This window comes from Triturus cristatus, chromosome 9, assembly GCF_964204655.1.
Source record: "Triturus cristatus chromosome 9, aTriCri1.1, whole genome shotgun sequence".
Taxonomy (NCBI): Eukaryota; Metazoa; Chordata; class Amphibia; order Caudata; family Salamandridae; genus Triturus; species Triturus cristatus.
Genome location: NC_140592.1, coordinates 449,844,445 through 449,868,978, shown reverse-complemented (window position 1 = coordinate 449,868,978; position 24,534 = coordinate 449,844,445). Strand labels below are relative to the sequence as shown.

The window sequence follows — 24,534 nt, the reverse complement described above, 5'->3', positions numbered from 1 at the left end:
CTAACATCCACTAACTCTTGCCAGATTTTCTTATTCTTAGTAGGAACACCATTAACTAGAATGACTAGTGGCTCATTTTCTGCATGGTCTACACCAATAGTTTCAATATTTTTCCTTAAATCTAAAGGTAAATACACAACTCTTCCTTTCAATCCTCTTTGCAACTCTGATGGAGGTAATTTACCTGTTTTAGGCTCCATACGAACAATAGCCTGAAACAGGTGAACACATTGAATGAGAATAGACTCATACGTATTTAAATCTATCAGCTCTGGAGGAATAGCAACCAACTCTAGATTATTATGAACAGCTCTAGCAGGCATTTTATTCTCATCTAATTTGTTATAACAATATTTGCAAATACGCTGCTCAGATCCCAAATCAAAACAATCCTCTACCAACAAATAAGTTGCAAATTCCAGCCACTTATCATTATCTTCTATTTCACTTTTTAAATACAGATTGACACCCCTAGTCTGATTTTTACAGTGACTTCGCCGACAACAAATACAATAAACATTTGGTCTTTCACCTGAAATTACCTTAAACTTTGTGATTTCATCCTCAAAATTTTTTGTAATTACGGGTTCTACATTGTCTTCAACATTTTGTTCTACTAATGTGTCAGTTTCTGCACTCTCTTGCTGAGGACCAAAGTAACAAAACTCAATATCATCACAAACCTTCTTCACATCTGATACTGACCCACGCAAAAGAGCACTGGTCAACTCATTTAACTTTAGTGCTGGACTTTTTGCATAATACAATCTTCTCACTAACTTCCACATTTGAGTATGATGTACTGCCAGCATCCTGAAATGGTGAAAAACACTTCGACAAACTTTCCTAGAAAGACAAGCCACAGAATGACCTTGCAAACCAGTATTTTTTCTCACTCTGCAAGGGTCTAGTCCTTGCAACACCTTAATCTTTTGTTTAACGCTTTTTTTACTATATGCTCGTAAAAAACGACATAATTTATCAATAGATTCCTGTCGTACACTACAAATACTACTGCAATCCCAAGTGTACACAGGGTGTTTCTGACGTTTCCCTAGAACTTCATCAGCTATCACTTCTGCATTTCTTTCAACCATTTTCTCTTTCTCAATTGGACAACCATCTCTAACCTCATAACCTCTACCACTGGTGTCAACTGCATACAACAATTTTTTACTCTGCAAATAACTCTCTTCATTAAAGAAAGGCTCTGAACTGGAACTGTGTTTCCATTCTCCCAAAAAAAATCAAATGTTTTTTTTCTATTAATTATTTTTTTTCTAGTTGAAGCATTCTCAGTGGTTTCAGCATTCTGTACATTCTGTTTGGTCCTACAAACATTTTTAATAAATTGCTTTGTGATCTTACCAGAAGATTTTTTCTTTTTAGCCACATTATCTTGTACATTCAATACTTGTGGTTGATGTGTCTTCAAGTAATTCTACTGTCTCTGTTCTTTTCTTTTTCTTTTTTTTTCTGGCATGATTTCTCTATTTTAACGTTGAAAAACAGTATCTGTAAAAAGAATCTCAAATAAATGTATATTAATAACTTTCAAATGTATACTATTCTATTACTGAAGAAACACATTTTATATAAAAACTGACTAAGAAACTATAGCCCTGAAGCACAAGTGTGACGATGGTTAAAACACTACATGCATAGTGCATACTAATTTGAAGCAGTTCATGCCCTAAAGCCTACCTCACTAAAACACTACATGCTAACTGACTGAATGATTCCAGTACTATAAGGAGACACACTGGGTGAGTGACAGGGTGTTTCCTAGAAAAATATGAATACTGACATGGATATTGATGGTGTGAAACACAAGTGTGTAGGTGATTAGAGACCTACATGCATAGTGGACACGTGTTTGAATCCATCCATATGTTAAGGCCTGTCTCAGTCCAATAGTACTTGGATACTGACTGAATGTTTTGAGTATTGTAAGGAGAGTGCCAGGATGAATTTATAAGTATTTGTATTTTGGTGCAGTAAATACATTAGTACATGGTGCTGAATAAGTCACTGGGGAAGTATAAGGGGAGTGGCAGAGTGTTTGCGAGAACTGTATGAATACTGTCTGGGATATTGAAGGTGTGAAAGAAAAGTATGTAGGTGGCTAGACGTTTGAAACAGTCCATAGAGATCTGGATCACTGCAAAACTACCTGGAAGTGTATGAATACTGACTGGGGAATTGAAGGTGTGAAAGACAAGTGTGTAGGTGGTTAGAGGACTGCATGCATAGTGCATAGGCGTTTGAAGCAGTCCATGTGCTAAGGCCTGGCTCACTGCATGACTACTTGGGTACAGACTGAACGATTAGAGTACTGCAAGGAGAGTGCCTGGGTGAACGTATAAGCGTTTGGCTTTTGGCACAGTGAATAGATTAGTCCATGGTGCTGAATGGGTCACTAGAGGACTGCAAGGGGAGTGACAGGGTGTTTGCTGGAAGTGTATGAATACTCACTGGGGAATTGAAGGTGTGAAAGACAAGTGTGTAGGTGGTTAGAGGACTGCATGCATAGTGAATAGGCATTTGAAGCAGTCCATGTGCTAAGGCCTGGCTCACTGCATGAGTACTTGGGTATTGACTGAATGATTAGAGTACTGCAAGGAGAGTGCCTGGGTGAATTTATAAGTGGTTGGCTTCTGGCGCAGTGAATGGATTAGTACATGGTGCTGAATGGGTCACTGGAGGAGTGCAAGGGGAATGAAAGGGTGTTTGCTGGAGTGTATGTATACTGACTTTGGAATTGAAGGTGTGAAAGACAAGTGTGTAGGTGGTTAGAGGACTGCATGCATAGTGCATAGGCGTTTGAAGCAGTCCATGTGCTAAGGGCTGGCTCACTACATGAGTACTTGGGTACAGACTGCATGATTAGAGTACTGCAAGGAGAGTGCCGGGGTGAATTTATAAGTGTTTGGGTTTTGGCACAGTGAATAGATTAGTCCATGGTGCTGAATGGGTCACTAGAGGACTGCAAGGGGAGTGACAGGGTGTTTACTGGAAGTGTATGAATACTCACTGGGGAATTGAAGGTGTGAAAGACAAGTGTGTAGGTGGTTAGAGGACTGCATGCATACTGGATAGGCGTTTGAAGCAATTCATGTGCTAAGGCCTGGCTCACTGCATGGGTACTTGGGTACTGACTGAATGATTAGAGTACTGCAAGGAGAGTGCCTGGGTGAATTTATAAGTGGTTGGCTTTTGGTGCAGTGAATGGATTAGTACATGGTGCTGAATGGGTCACTGGAGAAGTATAAGGAGAGTGACAGAGTGTTTGCAGGAACTGTATGAATACTGTCTGGGATATTGAAGGTGTGAAAGACAAGTATGTAGGTGGCTAGAGACCTACATGCATAGTGGATAGACGTTTGAAACAGTCCATAGAGTAACACTTGGATCACTGCAAAACTACCTGAGTACTGACTGAATCATTAGAGTACTACAAAAAGAGTGGCTGGGTGAATCTTTTTAAGATTTTGGATTCTAGTGCAGTGAATACATTAGTACTTACTGCCAAATGAGTCAGTGGAGGTGTGCAATTAAAGTGACAGAGTATTTATTGGAGTTTATAGATACTGACAGAGAAATTGAAGGTCTGAAAGGCAATTGTGTTGGTAGTTAGAGGCCTCCATGCATAGTGGAAACACGTTTGAATCAATCCATGTGCTAAGGCCTGCCTCACTCACTGAATGATTACACTATTGCAAGAAGCGTACCTGGGTGAATTTATAAGTGTTTCAGTTTTGGCGCAGTGAATGCATTACTACATGGTGCTGAATAAGTCACTGGAACAGTGCAAGGGGAATGACAGGATGTTTGCTGGAAGTACATGGATACTGACTGGGGAATTGAAGCTGTTAAAGACAAGTGTATAGTATGTTAGAAGACTGCATGCATACTGCATAGACATTTGAAGCAGTCTATGTGGTAATGCATGGTTCACTACATGAGTACCTGGAAACTGACTGAATCATTAGACTACTGCTAGGAGAGTGCCTGAGTAAAACTTTTAAGTTTTTCAGTTTTGGCGCAGTGAAGAGATTAGTACATGGTACTGGATCAGTCACTGGATGAGTGCAAGATGAGTGACAGGATGTTTATTGAAGTATATAGATACTGACTAGTTAATTAAAGAAGTGAAAGACAAGTGTGTAGGTGACTAGTGGCCTGTATGCATACTGGATAGGGGTTTGAAGCAGTCCATGTTGTAAGGCCTGGCTCGCTGCATGAGTACTTGGATACTGACTGAATGATTAGAGTACTGCAAAGAGAGTGCCTGTGTGAATTTATTATAAGTGTTTGGGTTTTAGCGCAGTGAATGGATTAGTACATGGTGCTGAATGGGTCACTAGAGGAGTACATGGGGAGTGACTGGGTGTTTGCTGGAAGTGTGTGGATACTGACTGTGGAATTAAAGGTGTGAAAGAGAACTGTGTAGATGGTTAGAGAACTGCATGCATAGTGGATAAGCATTTGAATCAATGCATGTTCTAAGGCCTGCCTCACTCCGTTACTACTTGAATATTAACTGAATGTTTACAGTGTTGCAAGGACAGTTCCTGGGTGAATACATAAGCAATGACTGCCTTCTAATTCTACCAAAACTTGAGAACAGGAAAGTTTTTAAGCAGTTATGCGTATTCAAAGATATGAAGTACCCAAATGCTTCTCTCAGAGTGGTTCCCAAATGCACACAGACTCACAGTGTGATTCTAGACAAGCAGCACTATCCCTAGGAGTTTACCAAAACTCATTCACTACTGTGGAAGGGGTAAGGGGACCGCACACAATCTACATATTTCAGTCCTGCACTTTACTGTCAATGCCTGACTCATTTTATCAATGCATAAGCAATGACTGGCTTCTAATGCTACTAAAACTTGACAACATGACAGGTTTTAAAATAGTTATCTGTCAGCAAATACATGATGTTACCAAATGCTTCTCTTACAGTGGTTCCCAAATGCACACAGACTCAGAGTGTGATTCTAGACAAGCAACACTATCCCTAGGAGTTTACCAAAACTCATTCACTACTGTGGAAGGGGTAAGGGGACTGCACACAATCTACATATTTCAGTACTGCACTTTAGTGTCAAAGCCTCACTCATTTTATCAATGAATAAGAAAAGACTGGCTTCTAATGCTACTAAAACTTGACAACATGACCGGTTTTAAAACAGTTATCTGTCAGCAAATACATGATGTTACCAAATGCTTCTCTCGGAGTGGTTCCCAAATGCACACAGACTCACAGTGTGATTCTAGACAAGCAACACTATCACTAGGAGTTTACCAAAACTCATTCACTACTGTGGAAGGGGGAAGGGGACTGCACACAATCTACATATTTAAGTACTGCACTTTAGTGTCAAAGCCTAACTCATTTTATCAATGCATAAGCAAAGACTGGCTTTTAATGCTACTAAAACTTGACAACATGACAGGTTTTAAAACAGTTGTCTGTCGGCAAATACACGATGTTACCAAATGCTTCTCTCACAATCCTTACCCAAATGCACACAGACGCACAGTGTGATTTTAGACAAGCAACACTATCCTAGGAGTTTACCAAAACTCATTCACTAGTCTGGAAGGGGTAAGGGCACTGCACACAATCTACATATTAAAGTACTGCACTTTAGTGTCAAAGCCTGACTCATTTTATCAATGCATAGGCAAAGACTGGCTTCTAATGCTACTAAAACTTGACAACATGACAGGTTTTAAAACAGTTATCTGTCAGCAAACACATGATGTTACCAAATGCTTCTCTCACAGTGGTTCCCAAATGCACACAGACTCACAGTGTGATTGTACACAAGCAACACTATCCCTAGGAGTTTGCCAAAACTCATTCACTACTGTGGAAGGGGTAAGGGGACTGCACACAATCTACATATTTCAGTACTGCACTTTAGTGTCAAAGCCTGACTCATTTTATCAATGCATAAGCAAAGACTGGCTTCTAATGCTACTAAAACTTGCAACATGACAGGTATTAAAACAGTTATCTGTCAGCAAATACATGATGTTACCAAATGCTTCTCTCACAATGGTTACCCAAATGCACACAGACTCAGTGTGATTCTAGACAAGCAACACTATCCCTAGGAGTTTACCAAAACTCATTCACTACTGTGGAAGGGGTAAGGGGACTGCAGACAATCTATATATTTCAGTACTGCACTTTAGTGTCAACGCCTGACTCATTTTATCAATGCACAAGCAAAGTCTGGCTTTGAATGCTACTAAAACTTGACAACATGACATGTTTTAAAACAATCATCTGCAAGAAAATACATAATTTTACCAAATGCTTCTCTCACAATGCTTACCCAAATACACACAGACTCACAGTGTGATTGTAGACAGACAACTATCCCTTGTACAAAATACATTTACTAGTCTACAAGATCTAAGGTGACTGCACACATTGCATAACATCTACTACTACAGATTAGTACCAAAATGTTTCTCTCAAAATGATTCCTAAATCCACACGGACTCACTGTGTGATTCTAGACAAACAACACTATCCCTTGCACTATACCAAAACACATTTCTTAATCTATGAATACTACATTTTAGTGTAGAAACATGACTCCTTTTTGCAAATTCATAAACAATGACTGATTTCTAATTGTACCAAAATATAAAAACAGCACAGTTATCTGTCTGCAAACGCATGAAAAACACAAATGTTTATCACAGAATAATTTCTACATGCACACACACTGTCAATAAGATTGTAGACAAAAAAAAGTACTCCCTGCACTTTAGCAGGAGAAATACATTAGTCTGATTAAAATCAAAATAGACCACATACATCCCCTCACAATTAAATAACTCACCTTTCAAGTTGTTTTGTTGATTAAGAAGTATATCAGTCACACACTAGATTTTCTTATACAGAATCCCTGCACTGTGCACCTGTCAGCAAAACCAAAGAATGGCAAAGTTTCCCTCTCATTTTCCACAAATATACATGTAAACATCAAATCACATTCCTTCCCACATAAATTCAAAAGCTAACACACATTTCTATTGGTTAAACATTTAAATCCTTTCCAAATGACATACATTTGAACCCTACCCCCAATCTGCCTTCTGCCTGTTACCATAGAAACATGTCATGGAACACTGAACAGAGCACACAATGTTGCTAATCAAAAAAGCAAGTGTGCTTGACTTTTCAACATATCAGCTTATCATATATAATGTTCCTTTCAATCAATTTTTGTTAACCAATAATAATCATGCGTTTAAAAACCAGAAACATGCACCCTACCTTTCAGTGTAGAAGGTTGTCAAACAACCAATTATTTCTTGTCTTTTTTCAAAACTGCATCTTAGCCACCATTTTAGAAAAATCTTACTTTTCAAACTGCCATTTAATTTACAGAGACCATCTGAGTGCATACAGACCTCCCTTCAAGATGCTTAGAGTATGGATTGTGGGACACAGCTATATTTTCTGGAGCCAAAGGTATGCAGAAAACAAAGACATTCACAAAGACCTAGGTTTGCCAAATGTAGACATTAAATGGATTGGACAGAGAGGGTTTAAGTAGCACCAATTGATGCCATTGGTAAAATCCTTTATGCATATCCAACACCCTGACCTCATAATAGTGCACTGTGGTGGCAATGTCCTAGGCACTTTGACTGGGATAGGTCTGGAAATGCTTATGAAGGACACCTTTGCAGAATTGATTTAACTTTTTCCCAAAACTGCCTTTGTGTATTCTAACATATGCCAAAGGCAGAAATGGAACTGGTCCAATCATTTTTGTCCACAAATTGAGAAAGCTAGGAAACATGTGAATAAATCTGTTTCTGCATTTCTCCGAGACTATAGAATGGGGTCCATTTACAATAACAATCTGCGCTTTCATATGCAAGAGATGTATAGGAGAGATGGAGTACACTTTACTGATGAAGGAAACAGAGTTTTCCTCAACAACTTTAGACTCTGTATAGGTACTTACTTATAAGTACCAAAAACTCTCAATGAACACAACGGATCTTTTGAGAGAAAATCAAGAACAAAACACTTAAGCTTGATGTTTATCTCCCAAAAATGTCAGGTTTTTTTCCTTGGATCCGCGCACCCAACGTGTTAGGAACCGCGGACCCAACGCGAGAGGATGTGCGACTCCTAATTTTACCGTAAAAAAAAATAGCCCCTATCACAAATTTTTATTATCCCCGGGGACCCCATACCCCGGGGCTTATAAAAAATGTTGGCGACCGTGGGGGGAGCCCCAACGCCCCCACGGTCCCAGCCGCCTCCCTGTGCCCTTCGGGAGCCAGCATTGCTTTTCCACATGGGGAGCTGCTGACATGCAGCTCCCCGTGTGGAAAAGCAATATCGTTTGGATTTTGAAAGAGAGAGCAAGTTTCCCTGCTCTCTCTTTCAAAATCCTAACGAAGTTTGCTATGGGAGGGCGGTAGACTCCCGCCCTCTCATAGCAAACAACAGTGTCCTGGGGTGGGCACCCCAGGACACTGTAGGAGCTGGCCCTGGGGGGTGGCGGTCCCCAGGGCCCTCGAGGGCTCCAGGAGGGGGGCCACGCAGCCCCCCTCCCCCTATTAATTTATAAACATTTTGCCCCGGGATTTGGCCCACCCAGGGACTAATTATTAATGAAGCAAGGAAGCCCGCGCTTCGTTTTATTTTTTCTGGGCGGATCCGCGCACACTGAGCACATTTCGCCATTTAAAAAAAAAAAAAGAGGGCCTTAGGTGGTCCTTCTGGGACCCCCTAAGCATCACTAGAGGGTCAGAGTATTTCTAGCCTGCCCCCTTTACATCTTTCACACACTTATTTCCCTTACTTAATCAGCCTCGCTTCTACCGAGGCACAAAATGGCTGCCAACAGTTCCTGGTTTCGAATGTAGACAGACACTTGCCAGCCAATTAGCATTCAGAGCATGATCGGGAGGTTGCGCGCTCGGTTTGCAGAGGGTGCGCTTAGGGTGCGCATAGGGTGCGCGGATCCTCCGAGGCCAAAGATATATCTATCTTTTTTATTCTAATTTTCTCAGGAACTACTGAACGGATCTACACCATTTATGCAAAAGGCACAAGTCTGAACTGAGGACTACCTCTTTGTCAAATTTGGTGTAATTCCGTTCAGCAGTTCGGGCTTTAGCTGTGTCAACAGGTCCTATCGGAAATTGCATGGGGAAAACGCGTTTTGGGACCCCCATTTTTTCTCAGCCCCCACTTGACGAATCACCACAAAACTTTCAGGATAGGAGTGGACCGGAGCTGGCCAAAAGTTTGGAACATTTTGCGAAGATTCGTCAACCGGCGCAATTCTTATTGGGAATAGAATGTTGCAGATTTCCTATGGAAAATAGGTCCTAACTATAACTACCTACTGGCGATGGTAGGTTATATATATATATATATATATATATATTATCTACTGGCGGTCGCCAGTAGATAGTTATAGTTAGGACCGTGTTTCCATAGGAAATCCGCAAAATTTTATTTGGAATAACTTTGGCGCCGGTTGATGAATCCTCGCGAATTTTTCAAAACTAATGGGGCGCTACGCTCCGCTCCTACCCTGAAAGTCTCGGGGGGATTCGTCAAGCGGGGGCTGAGAAAAAAGGGGGATCCCAAAACGCGTTTTCCCCATGCATTTTCCCATAGGACCTTTAGTCCGAGCTACAGCCCGAACGGCTGAACAGAATTACGTGAAATTTGGCAGAGAGGTAGTCCTCAGGTCAGGGATGTGCCTTTTGCAGGTCTGGTGTAAATCTGTTCAGTAGGTCCTGAGAAAATAGCATTTAAATCAATATATATATCTATAGGCGCGCTCCGTGCGCTTACGGTAAGCTTACCGTACGCGTACGGTGCCGTGCGCGAGCTCAATTCTGATTGGTGGTTACATGACTGTAAACATTCGAATCGGTCGAAATCAGAAAGTATCGGCCGCCATTTTCCGTCTCTCGCACTGAAAAACAAAGGTTGATAACATGAAAAGGGGGCAACGAAGAGAGTTGCAGACCCCCTAGCATTCGTCAGGGGGTTCACGAAGGACCAAAAAGTATGAAAAATAAATTTAATAATTTTTAAAAAAAATCGCGGATTGCGCATACGGTAAGCTTACCGTACGCGTACGGTAAAAAAAAATTAAAAAAAAAAAAAGAATTAACAATCACATTTAATATATAAATCTAAGGACCTCCAAGGGAGAACAAAACAATTGATATTTTGTATAAAAAGGCGAGGCGTGCACGGTACAAAATGCGCAACGGTGCACCGTGCGCGCAAAAATTACAAATAAATACATAACTTAGCATTTAAAAGACCGTACAAATTCACTGAAAAAACCATAGGTTTCACACACGTTATAGTTAGGAATTAGCATTTAAAAAACCTTGCAAATTCACTTAAAAAACCATAGGTTTCACACAAGTTATAGTTAGCTGTACATTTCACTCGTAAAAAAACAATGAAATACCACATTATAGTTAGATCAGGTAACTATAACTTGCGCGACCGCAATGCACAATGTGTCATTTCAGATGTCATCATTGATGTCATGAGTGATGTCACTGACCATGTCATAAGTGATGTAATATGTGACGTCATCAGCAGTGCATTGCGGGGGCGCGAGTTATAGTTACCTGATCTAACTATAACGTGGAATTTCATTGGTTTTTTACGAGTGAAATGTACAGCTAACTATAACTTGTGTGAAACCTATGGTTTTTTAAGTGAATTTGCAAGGTTTTTTAAATGCTAATTCCTAACTATAACGTGTGTGAAACCTATGGTTTTTTCAGTGAATATATATATATATATATATTTCGCCAAACTTTCACAACAAAAGCAGTCGACGCCGTGTCTGTGCGCAAAAAATATATATTTAAAAACATTTTTTTTTTTAATGCCAGCTGAAAATGCTAGACGCGTTTCACTAGCAATTCAATAAAGTTACCATGCCTTTTTTAACTGTGAATGTGAACAAGTCACATGTGAACTACAACAATAAAACTGGACAACAGACTAGTAGTTTCTCGTAGTGTGTCACAGGGGTTGAAGTTTCCCAGTTTCCCATTAAGCTTTGCTCAGAAGTCTGAACAACAAATTAAGGGAAAATTTTCTTGCAAAACAGACTATGCTGTCTACGTGCTCCAATGCCCATGTGGCTTGAAATACGTAGGCTCTACCATCCTTCCTGTACATAAAAGAGTGCTGCAACATTTGCGTGCCATTAAAAATGGGGATAAATCTTACCCCGTGGCCCGACACTTCGAACAGTACCACACCAAGAATGCTGAAGGTCTCTCTTATTTTGTCATTGATGCCATTCCATTGAACAGCAGAGGTGGCAACCGTGAGAAAAAAATTGTGTAAACTAGAATCCTGCTACATTATCAAACTTAACACAAAGATCCCAGATGGGTTAAACATGGAAGAAGATTTACATACCCATTTATAGATTCCTCCCGATCTCTTTTCAGGCTTTATTTTAATTTTAGTTACTTGGACATTGTTACATTACAGACGATATGTGGTGCACAGGGTTCTCAATTTATGTCATTTTGTGCATTTTGCCCACTTGGGCATAAGTATACGTATTGCCTGTCTGATTACTGTCAATTATTGTATTGGACACACTTAACTTTGACTATTTGGTCATACCAATTAATTGGTTTATTTAATACTGACGTAACACTGGTTTCGTTAACAGTTTTCGTTTTTTGCAATAAGCACAGGCTATGATTGGACCACCAGGGTCAAAATTGTGGCTTAACGTGTTTGGTGAAAAAAATGCGCTAATGACAAACTGCATAATATAATTTCTAAAAATATAACGCAATGAAATCCATGCTGTTTCATTATGAAATGATTATGATTAATTGAGTTTGTATTTTGGTATTTTACCTTTAATTAACTTCAACCCCTGTGACACACTACGAGAAACTACTAGTCTGTTGTCCAGTTTTATTGTTGTAGTTCGCATGTGACTTGTTCACATTCACAGTTAAAAAAGCCATGGTAACTTTATTGAATTGCTAGTGAACAAGCCTGCAGGACAGGCGAAACGCGTCTAGCATTTTCAGCTGGCATTAAAAAATATTTTTTTGCGCACAGACACGACGTCGACTGCTTTTGTTGTGAAAGTTAGCGAAATTGCTGATGACCGTGATTGGGAGGTCTTTACTTCGACGCGCCCTTTGGTCTGGAGGCAGCGGGTGTTCCCATTCGTTTGTGGACTGTATATATATATATATATATATATATATATATATATATATATATATATATGTATATTATCTACTGGCGGTCGCCAGTAGATAGTTATAGTTAGGACCGTGTTTCCATAGGAAATCCGCAACATTCTATTTGGAATAACTTTGGCGCCGGTTGACGAATCCTCACAAAAGTTTCAAAATAGGTGGGGCACTCCGCTCCGCTCCTACCCTGAAAGTCTCGGGGTGATTCGTCAAGCGGGGGCCGAGCAAAAAGGGGGGTCCCAGAACACATTTTCCCCATGCATTTTTCCATAGGGACCTTTAGTCCAAGGTACAGCCTGAACGGCTGAACAGAATTACTTGAAATTTGGCAGAGAGGTAGTCCTCAGGTCAGGGAAGTGCCTTTTGCAGGTCTGGTGTCAATCTGTTCAGTAGTTCCTGAGAAAATCAAAAGTAAAATCATATATATATGTGGGCGGAGCCTAACCACACATCTCATCCTGAGATCTGATTGGCTGTCAGCACTTCATCCAAGAAGTGTTGGCAGTCATCTTGGGACCAATATACATGATAGCACCTCATTAAAAAGCATTGCAGTTAATAGAAGGTTTTAAGACTTTAGTTACATTATAAATCATTTGTTGATGGTACCATACTCATTTTAGGAATTGTGGTATGTTCTAAGGTGATTTCACCATGTGAAAAAGCCTTCTGCTGGGATATCATGATTGAGAGAAAAATATTTTCTCATGCTTTTCCCACAGAGGTTTGGAAGGTGATCTATAAGCTAAAATGAGAGCATATTTTCTGTAAATTCACATTATCTTTCTCAGTCATGTGAGAATGAAGTCTGACATTCTCAGTAAAACATGTACATCCAACAAGGGCAGAGACTGTCAGTTGATTCCTTTGTGTTCTACTGCAGCTTCCCAGAGTGTTCCAAAGAACAACTAGAGCGCTAACAGTCCTACTTATGATAAACGTATGGCACACCTGAAGCCATCTTGCTTGGATTAAAGTGGTAACTTAAAACATTTAATTTAAAAAGGAACAAAATGAGGGGGTTCATTTTTCCATAAAAGTATGATTAGTGCTGCAGAAAGAAAAATTAGGGCACATTTTGAGTGACTTCTCAAATCCTCTTCTATTTCATTAAACAATTCTGACATGCAGACTGAAACATGCACTTTCAATACCAGCAGCAGTTTCCCCTGGTGAGCAGTAGCTTTACTACAGTGATCTAATGAGCAAAAAGAGTGCTAACATTCTAAATTTATGGCAAATGTGTGACACATCTGAATGCCTTCTTGATGGAATCAAAGTAAAAAACTGAAAGTATTTCCTACTGAGGAGACTGCAGTAAATGAGTAAATTAGGAAACTTTATAACAAATAAGTCTCCCAAGATGGCCACCAGAGACAAAAGAGCCCAAATGTAGCCCAAATATCACCCAGATGTAGCCCAAGTATAGCCCAATGACAGAATGTCCCAGAGTGTTCTTAAAAACAACTAGAGCGCTTACTGTCTTCATTATGACAAAAGTATGGCACAACTGAAGCCATCTTGATTGGAATAAACTGGTAACACTTAAAACATTTAATTTAAAAAGGAACACAATGAGGGGGTTCATTTTGCCGTAGAAATTATGATTAATGCTGAAGAAAGAAAATGAGGGCACATTTTGAGTGACTTCTCAAATCCTCTTCTATTTCATTAAAAAATTCTGACATGCAGACTGAAACATGCACTTTTAATACCAGGAGCAGACTTCCATGGTGAACAGTAGTTTTACTACAGTGATCTAATGAGCAACTAGAGTGCTAACATTCAGAATTTATGGCAAATGTGTGACATATTTGAATACCTTCATGATGGAATCAAAGTAAAAAACTGAAAGCATTTCCTACTGAGGAGACTGCAGTACATGAGGAAATTAGGAAACTTCATAACAAATACATCTCCCAAAATGGCCACCGGAGACAAAAGAGCCCAAATGTAGCCCAAAATCACCCAGATGTAGCTCAAATATAGCCCAATGACAGAAGTGTGCAAAATACTTATTATTTTGTGTTTTTGCAGTGTTATATAGTGCAGACTTGTCAGGTATTGGAGTGCTTTACATGAGCATTGGTTACATCACACAAGAACAAATTCATTTTGGTTGTAGACATGGGGAGACTAAGTGATTTGACCAGAATCACAGAATGTCGAGCTGAAGCAGAAACTCAAACCTGGTCCCCAGTTGCAAAGTCTGCAGTTCTGGATGTAACACCACATCCTCTCCCCTAAGTGCAACATTTATTCAAGTGGTCAACTGGATAAAAAAACATAAAGATAACAAATAATTTAAAAGTGCTTTGTCGCTATTTGAAAACTCAGAAAATATGTCCTTATTTTAGTCTTTTAGAGCACTAACCATAATTTTGATGCCAATAAGACCCTCTCATATATGTAATTTCTAAAGGAAATGCTCTAGGTATTACAGTTTTGATTACATCAAGATGACGTCAGGCGTTCCACACTTTTGTAATAAATATAGAATGTTAGCAATCTAGTTGTTCATTAGGATACTGTTGAGAGGCAGAGGCCAGGGGCACGGACTCTGAAAATTGAAGGCAGGTAGGAGGGTGCAAAGGCAACAATTTAACCACACTGAGCAGGCAGGAAGGGCCGTGGCAGCACAACAGACTATGGAAGGCAGTGGAAAGGGGGGCAGGGGCAACAAACCAACAATACAGGACTTGCAAGAGAGGCTGTGGCAATGTAATAGACCATTGTGGGCAGAAGGAAGAGGCAATGGTAGTACAACCATACATGCCAACAGACCCGATTCAGCCAGGAAACGTCAAATGTTTTTAAGCTCAAATGGGCTTTATTTGATCTGTCTCCTGTCTACAATCTCCTCTTTTTCAATGTAACTCAAAGGGGAAAATCAATACACCAGTTTTTTTTCAAAATCTCCCTCTTACCAAGTTCAAAATGTTCGCAAGTATGGTACATTGGATCATGGAAGGAAATGGGGTAGGGACATGGACTTGGATAACAGAGGACAGGAGGGACATGGAGAGGTGCACCAAACCGACCCTGCGGGGCAGGCATCAGGGTTTGCAGCAGCACAATACACCACACAGGGCATGCGGGACGGGAGTGCAGCACAACAATCCATAGAAAGCAAGAGGGAGGGGACAGGACCATGCACATGGACAACAGAGAACAGAGGGGCAAGAGGCAATGGTAGCTAGCTGACCATAATGGACAGACAGGAGAGAAAGCTACAGCATAACAGACCATAAAGGGCAGGAGGGACGGATCACGGGCATTACAATGGAACAGACAAGCCAGGAGGGAGGGAGTAGGGGTCTGCACATGTAAACAGAGGGCTGGGGGCAAGGGGGCAGGGCAGGAGCAGCAAGATAGCCATGGAGGTCAGGCAGGATGGGCACTAGAAGCAAGACACACCATGAAGAGCAACAGTGAGACTGTGATGGCATACACACAGACCATGGAGGGAAGGTGGGAGGGGGTCAGGGGCAGCTAACTGACCACACAGGGAAGGTGGGAGGGGCCATGGAAGCACAGAAGACCATGCATGGCAAGTGGGAGGGTTAGTGGCAGCACAATGGCTATGATGGGCAAGAAGGAGGGTGCAGGGGCATGCACAAAGGACGATGGAGGATAGAAGGGAGGGTCAGGACCTGTGCACAGACAAGAAAGTTCAGGGGAAGGGGCCTCACAACAGACCGCACGGGGCAGGCAGGAGGAGCAGTTGCAGCACAACAGACCAGGGAGGGCAGAAGGGTGTGGCAGTACAATGGACCATGTGGACAGGAGGAAGAGGATAGGGGCATGGCATGTGGACAGGCAGGGTGGAGGTGGCAGGGTCAGGTTACAGTCATCTGACAATGCTAGGCAGGTGGGAGGGGAGTGGCAGCTCAACAGAACACTCAGAGTAGATAGGAGTGGCAGGTCCATGGAACATGGTGGGCAAAAAGGATGGAGCAGGGGCATGCACAAAGAGATCGGAGGGCAGGGGGAAGGAGAATAGGGGCAGCAAGCTAAGCACAGAGTTTAAGCAGGAGGTCAATGATGGGACATAGAATTGGGCAATGGAGGGCAGGAGGAGTGGACTGGTACATCCTACTAAATTGAGGGCACTGGCAGCACATCAGACCATGCATGGCAAGAGGGAGGAGGCTAGTCCATGGATTCACACAACAGAGGATAGGGAGGAGGGGAATGGGGCAGCAAGCTAACTGTTCAGAGAAGGCGGGTATTAGGAACTTTATTGTTTTTAAAACGTGTGTCTGTGCGAACTACTTAAAATATGAACAAGTATGCAGCATAATCTCACTTTTATTCAGGAAGAAGAGGACGTTTGTGACTGTGACTCCGGGCTCACTTGGCAGAAACACCCCCTGACCCTCCACCCCCTATCGCAAAATGTAGTGCCTGTGAAAAGGGTAGGTGAACACAGTGTTATATAGAACATAGTCCTGAGAGCACGATTGAAAATGAAAACTAGATATAGTGTATGGTATAAACTATGCACCAAAAAGTGTGATATAAGATGAACCGGGCGTGAAATATAATATGCAATACATTGTGCGCAATGACAGATTCATTGGAGAGCGCGAGATAGCACAGGCACTAGCGCGTGCTATGCGATATGCGCCTTGGAGTGTAATATGCACAGGGCAGTGTTGTGTAACCTAACTAGTCTCTAAAGTTGTAATATAAAATATGTGCTGGGGAGTGTAACGTTGCATATGCAATGTGACAAAGATATGGATCCCAGATTGTAATATGTATGGCATAGCACTGTGCGTTATAACATAGGCATCGAGGAAGGCACGTTAGATGGGGCAATATAACCCGTGCGAAGACAAGTGTGGCATGACATATTCACGGGGTGGTGTTACAGTGCACATGGGCTAGAGAGTGTCATAGCATATGCACTAGCTAGTGGAATACAACACAGAGGTGTGTGGCACTCAGCAGGCAATGGTGGGTGTAACACAGCATTGGGCTCTGCCAGGAGCGCGCTGTGACTCTCAAGTGATGTTCGTCCCCTTTCCAGAGAGTAAAATAAAAAGTATTACACATCCGGCAGTGGATGTGTGTTTTATTAATCGTGAGGGGGGTTTCTTGCATAGTTTTGGTCGAATTTTTGTCGAATCCCCTTTGAATGGCTTGGTGTGCATGTGTATTAAATGTGCCTGTCGATAGCTACCCATGTTTGTATAAATAAACGACAAGGGTATCTACCGGGATTAGGCACGGTAGGGCATCAGACATGTCAGAGCTTCACTAGTGGTGTAAATAAATTCCACGTGGATTCATTGTATGCATAGTCGCCTTTTAATGAATATCACGCAAATCGTCATGGTGATAGGTACGTACGGTTTGTCCAGCATGTCCTAGGTGTGTCTATAAATATATATATTTTTTTAATAATAAAAAACAGTGGCCGGCCCTGGGGATTGGGGTCAAAAAAATATAATTAGGAGACAGGCCCTGGGGTATGGGGTAATCAGGGCCAATAAATTAGAATAAGAAGGGGAACCACACAGCCCCCCTTCTTAAAAAATTAAAATAAATAAAAGACTGGCATCGTGCCGGAGGCGACGCCCCCTCCTTGCAGCACTCTGCAAACGCGCCCACTGGCGAGTTGTAAGTTGGGGAATTAATTCCTCTTCAATACTGAGGGTCCCTGAGGGCCAACTAGCCCAACAGGCATCTCCAGTATGCGCCATGGAGCTGCGCTGCAGACAGGTGTTCTGAGGCCAAGCCCCTTTTTACACCTCTCTGCAACGCAGCTCTGTGGCGCTTACTGGAGGTACCTAGTGGTCTAGTTTGACCCTAGGGACCCTTAGGATTCAAGGGGACTTAATCTCTCAACTTAGAACAGCCACAGGGCGCGTTTACACAGTGGTGAAGGGAGGGGACGGTTCTTGAGGTGACGTGTGCAAACACGCACTATGGCACGTTTTAAATTGGGGATATAATTTCCATTCAATACTGAGGGCCCCTGGGGGCTAACTAGCCCACCAAGTGCTTCCAGTAAGCGCCACTGAGCTGCATTGCAGAGAGGTGGTCCAGGCCGTGCCACTTTTTACACCTCTCTGCAACGCAGCTCTGTGGCACTTACTGGAGGTACCTAGTGGGCTAGATGGACCCTAGGGACCCTCAGGATTCAAATGAACTTAATCTCCCAACTAAAAACGGACACAGGGCGTGTTTACACAGTGGTGAAGGGAGGGGACGGGCCTGAGTTAACGTGTGCAAACACGCCCTGTGGCCTGTTTTGAGAGGTAGTTTTAATCCCCCTGCCCTATTATATACTAGGGGCTTACAGAGGAGGTCATGCTAATCACAGGGGGACCCCAACGCATAATGTTCCCTAGTGTATGTAGGTGTTTTCACTGTATTCTAAGTGTCTTTTAACATAGCACTGGCTCTAGGACTGGTTAGTCAGACTCAGTTACCAACAGTATCCGTCTGAAAAAGTTGAGGGTACAGGATGATTTTGCAACAAGGCTTCTTTCTGCTCTTCTTTTTGTCCTTTCTGCACGTTATCCTTCTTCCTGCACTTTTCTTCGTCTTTGAGGACTTCTGTTGCTTCTTTCTGCACTTCTTTTTTTTCTTTCTGTGCATTTTTTCTTCTTTCTTCACATGTCCTATCTCTGTAGGCATAGTTAGAAATTAGCATTTAAAAAACCTTTGAAATTCACAGAAAAAACTTTAGGTTTCAGGCACGTTATAGTTAGGAATTAGCATTTAAAAAACCTCAGAAATTCACTGAAAAAACCATAGGTTTCAGGGGTGTTATAGTTAGCTGGACTTTTCACTTGTACAAAACCATTGAAATTTCCCCGTTATAGTTAGTTCAGCTAACTATAACTCGCGCGCCCGCAATGCACTGCTGATGATGTCACATATTACATCACCCATGACATGGTCAGTGACATCACTCATGACATCACTGATGACATCTCAAATGGCATCACTGATGACATCACTGATGACATCATCCTTGTGATAGAGTGGCCGACCTCCTCTCACCCTAATATAACCTTTGATACACACATTCAAAAATAGAGACTACAATTTTCAAAACAATGGACATACCAATACCAGTTACAACAACCTCTTCAGTAATTCTAAGATCCACATACACATCCACTAATTCACCAACAGTCCTATACAGTCACTCATACATGTACTCACTCATCATATGTACTCATATACCTATACATCCTGTTACACAATGCCACTCATCCATGGAGTTACTCACACACATAGTCACTCATGCTAATAAAGAATCAAACATACATTTACTTGCATATACAGTTATACACACACCACTACACTTACTTCTACGGAAACTTACACATACTTAGTCTTTTAAACAATCACTTATAGAAACACATACTTATTCATACAGGAACTCTTTCAATCTCTCACTCTCACGTATACTCACTTATATACACCAATAGTCACATATACAAGTTTAAAACATATGTAGTTACTCATAAAGACACTATTGAGACAGTCATTCACTCACTAACACACCCATACACACACTGATCCACCCATACATTCCTGCACACATGCTGTCTTCAACACATACAAACAGTGAGTCACTCATTCATGCAACTATGCACTACGTAATACCCCCCACCGAACCATGCAGACACTCAGACTGATACTCAAAAAACCAACTAATAACCTATATAGACACCATGTAGCTACTCACCAACCCATGCAGCCATTTATACACAAAGTGAGAGACTGATACAGATGTTTACATATTTAAACATTACTCACTAAGCCATGTATTCACTATGATACACTTAATCAGTCAGTTACACAATCAATTTTTCAAAAACAAATCATCCATTTAGACACTTATATACCCATTTATTCTTCCATCAACCTTGAGATATACATATATAAAACATATTTAATTTTCAGAAAAACACACATTCACTGGATTATGTCATCAGTGATGTCATCAGTGATGTCATTTGAGATGTCATCAGTGATGTCATGAGTGATGTCACTGACCATGTCATGAGTGATGTAATATGTGACGTCATCAGCAGTGCATTGCGGGAGCGCGAGTTATAGTTAGCTGAACTAACTATAACGGGAGAATTTCAATGGTTTTGTACAAGTGAAAAGTCCAGCTAACTATAACACCCCTGAACCTATGGTTTTTTGAGTGAATATATATATATATCCTACTGCCGGTTGCCAGTAGGTAGTTATAGTTAGGACCTATTTTCCATAGGAAAAGCATTTTTTGTTTTCCCAATAACTTTGGTGTCGTTTGACGAATCATCGCAAAATTTTCAAAAGTAGTTGGGCGCTCGGTCAGCTCCTGTCTTGAAAGTTTCTGGGTGATTCGCCAAGCGGGGGCCAAGAAAAAAGGGGGGTCCCAAAACGTGTTTTCTCCATGTTATTTTCCATTGGAAACTTTAAACACTGCTACAGCCCGAACTGCTGAACGGAATTACACCAAATTTTGCAAAAAAGGTAGCCCTTGGTTCAGAAAGAGTCCTTTTTGTTAAATGGTGTGAATCCATTCAGTAGTTCCTGAGAAATTCAAAAAATAGTAGTCGAAAAATCAATTTCCCATAGGAAACTTTAGACACGGCTACAGCTCGAACTGCTGAACGGAATGACACCAAATTTGGTAAAAAGGAAGTGCTTGGTTCAGAAAGAGTCCTTTTTGTTAAATGGTGTAAATCTGTTCAGTAGTTGCTGAGAAATTCAAAAAATAAAAGTTTCGATATATAGGGACGAGGTGGATTCGCGAACCCTCCCGACCAAGAGCTTCACTGTGATTGGCTGCCAACACTCCAAACCAGGAAGTGTTGGCAGCCATCTTGTGATTCGGTAGAACCGAGTCACAAGAAAACAGTAAACACAAAGTGAACAAGCATTGGCATAGCCAATAGGTCTCGCCTTTGGGAACTTATAAGTGTTTCGCCAGAGATATTGACTTTACCTATGTCTTTAAGCTGTGCTGTACAGAAGTTTGCAGCATGCTGAAAAATTATAGTAATGAAGTGTCAGAAGCATTTTTGTTACCTTAGATATGACCAAAAAAAGCATTATGTACAACTAAACGAGTATTAAAAATAATGTCTTGAATTTTTTTTGTCCTTTCAATGCTGGCAACTTGTATCTGCCTGTCCCAATGGTTACTTGTTGTGTTTTTTGTTTGTTATGGGGGGCATAAATAACAGGAGGGTGAAGGTCAGTCAGTCAGTGAGAGAGTGAGAGAGTCAGTCAATGGGAGTGAGAGTCAGTCAGTGAGAGTGAATGAGAATGGGAGAGTGAGTCAGTTAGTGAGTGAAAGAGAGTGATTGAGATAGTCAGTCAGTAAGAGTGAGTCGGTCTTTACGCGAGAGTCAGTCTTTACGCGAGAGTCAATCTTTAAGCGAGAGTCAGTCTTTTAGCGAGAGTCAGTGTTTTAACGAGAGTCAGTCAGTGAGAGAGAGTGTCAGTCAGTGAGAGAGAGTCAGCCAGTGAGAGAGAGTCGTCAGTCAGTGAAAGAGAGTCAGTCAGTGAGAGAGAGTCAGTCAGTGAGAGAGAGTCAGTTAGTGAGAGAGAGTCAGTGAGAGAGTCCGTGAGAGAGAGTTTGTGAGAGAGTCTGTGAGAGAGAGTCAGTCAGTGAGAGAGAGTCAGTCAGTGAGAGAGAGTCATTCAGTGAGAGAGAGTGGGAGAGTGAGTCTGTGAGAGTGAGTCTGTGAGAGTGAGTCTGTGAGAGTCTGTGAGAGAGTGTCTATGAGAGAGAGTTTGTAAGAGAGAATCTGTGAGTGTGTCTGTGAGAGTCTGTAAGAGAGTATCTGTGAGAGTCTGTGAGAGTGTCTGTGAGAGTCTGAGAGAGAGTGTGTGTGAGAGAGTGTCTGAGAGTCTGTGAGAGACAGTCTGTGAGAGTCTGTGAGTGAGTGTCTGTGAGAGAGTGTCTGTGAGAGTCTATGAGAGAGTGTCTGTGAGAGTCTGTGAGAGAGTGTGAGAGTCTGAGAGAGTGTCTGTGAGCGTCTGAAAGAGTGTCTGTGAGAGTCTGTGAGAGAATGTCTGAGAGTCTGTGAGATTGTCTGTGAGAGAGTGTCTGCGAGAGTCTGTGAGAGAGTGTCTGTAAGAGTCTGTGGAAGAGTGTGTGTGAGTCTGTGAGAGAGTGTATGCGAGAGTGTCTGTGAGAGTGTCTGTGAGAGAGTGTCTGTGAGAGTGTGAGAGTCTGTGAGAGAGTGTCTGTGAGAGAGAGTCTGTGAGAGAGTCTGTGAGAGAGTGTCTGTGAGAGAGTGTCTATGAGGGAGTGTCTGTGAGAGTGAGTCTGTGAGAGTGTCTGTGAGAGTCTGTCAGAGTGTCTGTGAGAGTCTGTTTGTGAGAGAGTGTCTGTGAGAGTGTCTGTGAGAGAGAGTCTGTGAGAGAGAATCTGTGAAAGTCTGTGAGAGAGTGTCTGTGAGAGCCTGTCAGAGAGTGTCTGTGAGAGTCTGTCTTTGAATGTCTGTGAGAGAGTGTCTGTGAGAGAGTGTCTATGAGAGTGTCTTTGAGAGAGTGTCTATGAGAGAGTGTCTGTAAGAGAGTGTCTGTGAGAGAGTGTCTGTGAGAGAGTGTATGTAAGAGAGTGCCTGTGAGAGTCTGTGAAAGAGTGTCTGTGAGAGAGTGTGAGTGTGAGAGAGTATCTGTGAGAGAGAGTCTGTGAAAGAGAGTGTGGGAGAGAGTCTGTGAGAGAGTGTGCATGTGAGAGAGTGTCTGTGAGTGTCTGTGAGAGAGTGTCTGTGAGAGAGTCCGTGAGAGTGTCTGTGAGAGTCTGTGAGAGAGTGTCTGTGAGAGTCTGAGGGAGTGTCTGTGAGAGTCTGAGAGAGAGTGTCTGTGAGAGAGTATCTGTGAGAGAGTGTGTGAGTGTCTGAGAGTGTCTGTGTGAGAGTGTCTGTGTGAGAGAGTCTCAGAGAGTGTCTGCGAGAGAGTCTGTGAGAGTCTTTGAGAGAGTGTATGTTAGAGAGTGTCTGTGATAGTCTGTGAGAGAGTGTCTGTGTGAGAGAGTCTGTGAAAACGTGTCTGCGAGAGAGTATCTGTGAGAGAGGGTCTGTGAGAGAGTCTGTGAGAGTCTGTGAGAGAGTGTCTGTGAGAGTCTGTGAGAGAGTGTCTGTGAGAGTCTGTCTGTGAGAGTGTCTGTGAGAGTGCCTGTGAGAGAGTGTCTGAGAGAGAGAGTGTATGTGAGAGAGAGTCTGTAAGAGATTATCTGTGAGAGAGTGTCTGTGAGAGAATTTCTGCGAGAGAGAGAGTCTGTGAGAGTGTCTGTGAGACAGTGTCTGTGAGAGAGTGTCTGTGAGAGAGAGTCTGTGAGAGAGAGTCTGAGAGAGTGTCTGTGAGAGAGTGTCTGTGAGAGTGTCTGTGTCTGGGAGTGTCTGTGAGAGAGAGTCTGTGAGAGTATGTGAGAGAGTCTGTGAGAGTGTGAGAGAGTGTCTGTGAGAGAGTGGCTGTGTGTGAGTGTCTGTGAGAAAGTGTCTGTGTGTGAGTGTCTGTGAGAAAGTGTCTGTGAGAGAGTGTCTGTGAGACTGTGAGAGTCTGTAAGAGTGTCTGTGAGAGAGTGTCTATGAGAGAGTGTCTGTGAGAGTGAGTGTCTGTGATAGTCTGTGAGAGTATCGGTGAGAGTCTGTTTGTGAGAGAGAGTCTGTGAGAGTGTATGTGAGAGAGAGTCTGTGAGAGAGAGTCTGTGAGAGTCTGTGAGAGAGTGTCTGTGAGAGTCTGTGAGAGAGTCTGTGAGAGAGAGCCTGTGAGAGTGTCTGTGAGAGTCTGTGAGAGTCTGTCTGTGAGAGTGTCTGTGAGAGAGTGTCTGTGAAAGAGTGTCTGTGAAAGAGTGTCTGTGAAAGAGTGTCCGTGAGAGTCTGTGAGAGAGTCTGTGAGAGTCTGTGAGAGAGTGTCTATGAGAGAGTGCCTGCAAGAGTGTGTCTGTGAGAGAGAGTCTGTGAGAGAGAGAGTATGAGAGAGTATCTTTGAGAGTGTGTCTGTGTGAGAGTGTCTGTGTGAGAGTGTCTCTGTGAGAGTATCTGTGAAAGAGCGTCTGTGAGAAAGTGTCTGTGAGAGTCTGTGAGAGAGTGTCTGGGAGAGAATGTCTGTGAGAGAGTGTCTGTGAGAGAGTGTCTGTGAGAGAGTGTCTGTGAGAGAGTCTGTGAGAGAGTGTCTGTGAGAGAGTGTGAGAGAGTGTCTGTGAGAGAGTGTCTGTGAGAGAGTGTCTGTGAGAGAGTGTCTGTGAGAATGTCTGTGAGAGTGTCCATGAGA

At 42.1% G+C, this 24,534-nt stretch overlaps 1 protein-coding gene across 1 annotated transcript in view; it reads left to right on the top strand.

Moving 5' to 3' along the window:
• Positions 1 to 24,534, top strand: part of LOC146798118 (cytochrome P450 2C11-like) — a 359,895-nt gene that overhangs the window by 159,078 nt on the left and 176,283 nt on the right. The window lies entirely within an intron of this gene.